Genomic DNA, 7,473 nt, shown 5'->3' on the forward strand with positions numbered 1-7,473 from the left:
TGATTACTATGATATGCACATTTTTAAACATAGACATCAGTGACAGTTCTGCAGGAAGCCCAAATAAGAAGCCATCAACACTGATTTATCTTTTCAATACCACATTATGATGCTCGCTATCCACCCTGATTATATTGGCTTTGTTCCTTCCCATCCAGCTGCTTTTGTACTGGGAATTTGACCTCACTTGCCTATCCTGAGAGCTGGGTAATGAATAAGGATGACAGAAAAAGAATTGATGCCTTTGAGTTGTGGCGTTGGAGAAGAGCACTGAACATCCCACGGACGGCCAAGAGAACAAGCAGATATGTCTTGGAGAGGGTGCAGCCAGAGTGCCCTTGGGAGGTAAGAATGATGAGGCTTTACCTCACATACTTTGGGCATGTTGCTAGGAGGGGCTGTTCCTTGGAGAAGGATGTGATGCTGGAAAGGGTTGGGGGTCAGCAAAGAAGAGGAAGACCTTAGGTGGATTGACGCGGTGACTGCCAGAATAAGCTGTTGTGTGTCAGGACGTGTGAGGACGGTGCAGGATAGAATGGGATTCAGATCTTCTGTTCCTAGGGTTGCTATGTACTTTACTCGATGGCACTTAACAACAACAACAGCAACAACAACAACACAACAACAAAAAAACCCCCACAACAACAACAGCAACACCAGCACCACCACCTGACCCGGATCCCAGCTCTCCTCTTTGTTCACAGTAAAAAATCAAATACTTTTCTTTCTTTTCTAGATCAGACTTATTTTCCCTCAGACTACCTGAGAATTATGCTTCCTGGTTGACAGTGAAACCTAGTACCTAGCACTAGTGAGTCCAGGTCACCTGGTTCTTACCTGGAGCCTCAGCCCTGGCTGCACGCTGATTGCCTTTCTGGGGGACAACAGGCACAACAGCTGAGGTAACTCTGCCACCTGCTTCTGCCACAGACTGGAAGGATGTGAAGAGGGGGCTGAGTCTCTGCAGGGGTCTACATTGCCGCCATGGGCTCCACGGGGGAAACGACACTATGAAGTTACTGGGAAGGGTGAGGATACAGAGGCCCTTGTGAAGCAGCCTTTGCTTGCTGCAGACAGAGCTCATGGGTGAGTCAGGATGAGATCTGGGCACGGAGGAGAGCTGGGGGTAGGAGGGCATGATGACCAGCAAGGGGAGGTGGAGGAAGGAGTGGAGGCTTCCAGAAAGAATGAAGTTAGGGTTGGATCAGATTCCAATTGGGAGAAAGAGTTTGAGGGAGAAACTGGGTGTGTAGGGGAGGAAATGAGAAGAGGGACGAGGGAATCAGTGATGTAGGAAGTCTGTCTCTAAGAGAGTCAGGCCCCTCTGGTGCCTCCTGAGGCTGGGAGGGCCTTTATCTCCTCTCCTAGTCAGAGTTTTAGTGCTGCACGAGAACATCTGTGTATGGCCAGGGAAGGCCTCTGAGTCCGGGAATGGGCTGAGCAGGAATAGTCAGACCCCATCCGTGAGGCTGCGGTGACGTCTTCAAGTGTGCGCCCTCCTCACCACCTCCGCAGGCCCTCTCTGCCCCTCTTCATCTCTCCTTCTCCCGCTGGGGCTCTCCTTCCTCTCTGTTCAGAGCCTCCTCTGTCCTCTGCTCCCTCCAGGGTCCTTCACTTAATATTCCTCACTTTTGTGTCTTTACGTCCTTCCCTCCCCCTCTATCTTCTCTCCCTGTTCCCTAGATGCTCCTGTTTGATCTTTCTAACCGCCCACTCTCTTGATCCATTAATTTCCCTTTCTGTTTCTAGATGGGGACAACCAAGAGCACACTCTTAGTATCTGCACACAACTGAGAACCCAGGCTGAATAGAAACCAAACCAATTCCCTTGATTTCTATTAATAGGTGCCACCCAGTGGACTGTGACTCACAGCCACACTGTGAACAATAGACTGGAAACTTGCCCAATCCGGCACCATGCCCTCAACCACTGCCACGTTCAAGTCCATTGTTGTAGTAACTACCAGTCCATCTCAGTGGGAGTCTTCCTCTCTTCCCTTGACTTCTATCTTTCCCAGTAGGATCTATTTTTTCCAAGGACTAGCCTTCTGACAATGAGCCCAGAGTCTGTGAGTCTAAATGTTACCATCCTTGTCTCTAAGGAGCACCCTAGTTTCACCTCCTTCCAGATAGACTTGTTCGTTCCTTTGGCAGTCCGTGGGACATTCAACATCGTCTGCAGACTCTACAATCCAAGGGCATTGATCTTCTCCCCTCTTCCTTATTCACGACTCAACTTTCAGATGCTTGAAAGCAATTGAAAAATATCATGGCTTGGATCAGGACCACATTCCTCTTGAAATGGATGTCCTTGGTTTTTAGCACTTTGAAGAGTTCTTGACAGCAGATTTTCCCAGTGAAACACATTTTTATTTTATTTTATTTCTTAACTACTATTACCATGGGTGTGGATTGTACGTCCAAGTAAAATGAAATTGTTGAAAATATCAAACTTTTCCTCATCTGTCATGATATTACCTATTGGACTAAAGGAGAGAATGTTTGTTTTCTTGGTGTTGAGATGTAATAGTCTTTGATCTTCTGCAATAAAGCTTCAAGTCCTCTTCACTTGCTGCAAGCAACATTGTGTCAACGGCACATGACAGGCTGTTGATGATCCTTCCTCTGACCCTGATACCGCATTCTTCTTCATACAGTCTAGCTTCTTAAAGCATTTCTTTAGCATAAAGATTGGATGTTGTTGTTGTTGCTGTTATGTGTTGTCGAGTCACTTGCGACTCATAACAACCCTATGTACAACAGCTCTGAACCCTGCTCGATCCTGAGTCAACCTTACTGTCTCTGACATACCTGACCCCATTATTCCAGTCACTAAGTCAATCCATCTCATCCAGGGTATTCCTCTCTTGTGTTGTTCCTCCATCCTCCAAAGCATGATGCCTCTCTCCAATGACTGGTCCCTTCTTGCAACATGCCCACAGTAGGTTAGATGAAGCTTCAGAATCATTGCCTCCAAGGAGCAGCCTTATTTCACCCTCTCTAGGATGAACCCATTTGTTCTCCTAGCAGCCCATGGTATTTTCAATACTCTTCTCCAGCACCACAGCTCAAAGTCATAAATTCTCCTTCTATTATCTCTAGTCATTGTCCAGCTTTCTGATGCATAGCAAGTGATTGCAAAGACCATGGCCCATATCAGGCACACCTTAGTCTCCAGACTGACATCATTGCTCTTCAGTACTCTAGAGAGATCCCTGACAGCCGATTTTCCCAATACAATTAATCGTTTGATTTTCCTGGCTATTGGTACTGAGAGTGTTGATTGTGGAGCCAAGCAAACTAACACTGTTAATCTCAATCTCTTCACCCTCTGTCATGATGCTGCCAGTTGGTCCAGTGGTGAGAATCTTTATTTTCCTGATGTTGAGTTTCAATCCATATTGAAGGCTGCAGTCCTTGACCTTCTGCAGCAAACACTTCAGGTCCTCCTCAGTCAGCAAGCAGGGTTGTGCCATCTGCATAACACAGGTTGCTGATGAATAATAGATATAAATGTATCAGAGCCAAGAGTTGGCACTCGCTCTTCCCTGATTCCTGGGCAGCCTCCCCCCTGGCTCCTCCTTCTTCTCTAAAGCATCTACTTTGACTCCATCCTGAGGCCCCTTCACTCCTCCCTCAGCTTGAGATCTCCAGTTGTGGATTTTTCTGACCTCCACCCTCACCTCTGACCTCTTTGCACATGGTCATTGCGCACCTAACTCCTCACCTGACTCCTGTGACCTGCTTCTCCTCTACCACTGGCTCAGTAGCACCATCTATTTGGGAAATGCTCAGTTCCATGCTTTGGAGTCAGAAAGTCCAGCCCCTACGCAGCTTCTAGCTGGAACCTTGGGCTGGTGGCATGCCCTCTGGTCTTAGATTTCTCTTGTGCCACAGGCCATGGTCTTTGCAATCACTTGTTATGCCTCAGAGAGCTGGACAGTGACTAGGGATGATAGGAGAATTGACGGCTTTGAGCTGTGGTGTCAGAGAAGTGTACTGAATATACCATGGACTGCTAAGAAAATTAACAGATTCATCCTAGAGAGGGTTAAACCAGGCTGCTCCTTGGAGGCAAGGATTCTGAGGCTTTGTCTGACATACTTTGGACATGTTGCAAGGAGGGACCAGTCCTTGGAGAGGGACATCATGCTTGGGAGGGTGGAGGGACAGCACAGGAAAGGAAGACCCTCTATGAGGTGGATTCAGTGACTGGGGTAATTGGGGTATGTGTGTCAGAGACAGTGAGATTGGCAGAGGATTAGAGCAGGGTTTAGGGCTGTTGTACAGAGGGTTACTATGAGGTTGCAGGTGACTTGCTGGCACATAACAACAACAACAACAATAATAACAACAACACATGAAGTCAAGGAAAGTGACCTTGCAAGAATGCCATGACTGAAGATGGTGGTGTATCTGAGTGTGTGGGACAATGTCAGAGCGATAAGCAGGCAAGAATGGTGATGTTGTTGTAGAATTGAAAGCTACTTCCTCAGTCCAAGCTCTTTCACCCACAGATAACCTTCTAGTCCCTGGCACTGTGGCCTCCCACCATCTGCAGCCAGGACAGGGAGCACTGGATGGGGAGGCAGGATGAGTATCTCAACAGAAAGGCCACAGCTGAGACCTGGGGCAGGAGGGGGTCCCACTCAGAGGGCAGGTGACTAGAGTTGTACCAGAGACAAGGGGACACTAAGAGGCAGAGGAAACCACAAATGAAAGAGGGTCAACTCCATGACACAATCGTGGACAAAAGGGAACCTCTTGGGGTACCTGAGAGCCTTCCACCTCTCTGCCAGAAATCAGAGAATTTCTACATTTCAGGGGTGTTAGGTGAGGTGCAGGAAGAAGCCGGATGCCCAAGCTGCCTCTTAGGTTGTGGTTTCCTAGGTCGGATGCCAGACCTACTCCTGTCCCTTGAAGCAAGTGACGAAAACATCAACGAGATGCTGTCACTTGAGCAAAGAGAGTGACTTGGGGATAGAAGAGGCCCATGCTAGGATTGAGGACCCTGTCTTTGGCACAGTTGAGGGGCCAGTTTCAGCAAGACCCACCCTGTGCCCCAAGGTCTCGGTCCGAGCTTTGCGAGGTGATGTGCTTTATCCCCCCCGCCCCCCCGGGTGCTGATGGGGGCCTGACATTGCATGAGACACTGAGGAGACCCTAGGCTTGAAGCAGGGAGTCCACTCCAGCTCCAGGGAAGGTGGGCACGTGCAGAGATGGCAGAATTGGGACAAGGCTGAAGGACAACTGTTCTGGCCCATGAGACTAGATGAGCTGGCTCAGCACCCCTGCACAGGGTCCTGGGGTGCTATCTGCCCCTCTAACCCCAGTCAGGATTCCTCCTGACATTCCATTCTGTCTCCAGGGTCCTTACAGAAATAAGACAGATCATGGAAGAGCTGAGCCTCTAAGGGGTCCTCTGCCCGGGACCGGCTCGGCTCCAGGACTCAGGGACCACTCCCCTCTGTTCCCTTAGAGTCTCCTTACAGCCCAAGTGGAAAACCCCAGAGAGACGGAGGGATTCTCTTCCCTCATGTTCTGGGAGGAGCCATGGGTGTTGTTCTCCATAAATGACAGGGCTCAGAGGTCAGGGCTGAGGCTCAGCTCTGTCTGTCCTGGTGTCCCCTACATGGATCCCTGTTTCCGGGATATGTGTCTTCTGTGCCAATTACAAGAGTGACTCTGGTGCCAAGATGGCCCTTGGAGTCTCAGGGGCCTCTTATATGTGCAAGGACAGAACTTTACAAGTGGCAGTTACTGGGCATATGGGCCAATCCCTCTCCTGAATCAGACATACATGAACACACACATATAATCTCTCTCTCTCACCCTCCCTCTCCGCCCCTTGCCCCTCTCCTCTCCTCCTCCTCCTCCTCCTCTTCTTCTTCTTCTCTCTCTCTCTCTCTTTTTATCTCCCTCTCTTTATCTCTCTCTCTCCCCCTTCTCTCTTTGTCTCTCTCTCTCTCTCTCTCACACACACACACACACACACACACACACACACACACACACACACACACACACATGTCTAGGGTCTTGAATGCATATGACCCAGCTCTGCCAAAGTAAGAGAAGAAATGACTATGAGCACAGACTTCAGTATTGAAGGCAGGAAGGTACATCTGTCATTTTCATCTAGTACCATGATGTGTTAAGTAAGAGATTAATGACCTTGGCTGGTATTTTTTAGCTGAAATGGTGGTGAAATTATCAGAAGGTGTGGGGGTCACCTATGTGGATGTGGCACAGCTTCAGAGGTTGCTCTGTTTATGATTCTCCGTGGCTACACATGGCTACACACAATGACAGTTGATAAGAGGAAACAAAACCCTCCTCAGGGAATCCCAGACACACCCAGGGCATCCACTGCTGGCGGGGGCTCCATATTTCTCAGGGAGGAGGGGAGCACGGGAAGAACTTGTCATCAAAGTTGCCTCATGAGCTTTTATTTCCTGGGTCTGACAACAGCTTGCTCTGACCCCGGGGGCAAGTGACCAAAACAATACCAAGATGCAGTAACTCTGGTCAATGTGACCAATGTGGGTACAGGAAAGGGTCATTCATAGGGAAATAGACTCTATGTTATAGGGGAGCAATTCCCAGATAAGACTCACTATGTCACACTGTCGTGCAGGTGCAGACAAGGATTTGGCTTTCCACGAGACCCTGGGGGGAGCTGCCAGTCCAGGCTCCAGGGAGGGAGGGGACCTGCACAAGTGGCAGAGCTGGGACCTTAAGAGACAGCAGAGCCTTGATTCCAGATGTTGTAAACAACCACTTTGTCCTGTGTGATCCGCCCCAGCTGATCCCAGTCTAGATATCTCCTGGCACCATATCCTGTCTTTAGAATCTCTTCAGAAGGGAGGGAACAGACCAAGGCAGAGCGTGCACCTTCTAAGGGGTTCCCATCTAGAACCAGTCCAGTCCTGGATGCAGGGACTGGGCTTCTCTTGTACCACAGACCCTTCAAGCAGCTTGGGTGAAAGATGCCATCAGGGCATTGTCATTCTAGTTCCACGAGATCTGGGAGCAACAGTGGGTGTCCCCACCCCACCCAGAAGGCTTTCTTTTCTTTCCTCTTTCTTTTCCTAGTTAAGTAAGGGCCTTCTGCCAGTTCATCTAGACACTCATTTAGTGATATGAGGACTCAGTTCAGAGCCGGAGTTAATTCCTGGCTTCCATGTATGCCATTAAGACCAAGCGTTCACATCTCATGGCCAACTCTGTCCTGGAGAACTGGCTCTGGTGTACAGGAGATGGGATAGTGAGGTCAGCCCACAAAGTGACCCTGTGGCTTGAGAGTGTGGTGTTTTGTCAAGTTTCTCATCACAGGACTCATGCAGATTTGTGCCCTTACTTCTGGTCACCCTGTGATGGAACGTGGAGCTGGGGCTGAGACAATGTTCCCTCACCACCTTCTCTCTGGGCAGGGTCCTCTTCTCAATCCTGCTTTTCTTTTCTTTTTTTTTT

This window comes from Elephantulus edwardii, unplaced genomic scaffold, assembly GCF_000299155.1.
Source record: "Elephantulus edwardii isolate Elephantulus edwardi_28Jun2011 unplaced genomic scaffold, EleEdw1.0 scaffold00086, whole genome shotgun sequence".
Classification (NCBI taxonomy): domain Eukaryota; kingdom Metazoa; phylum Chordata; class Mammalia; order Macroscelidea; family Macroscelididae; genus Elephantulus; species Elephantulus edwardii.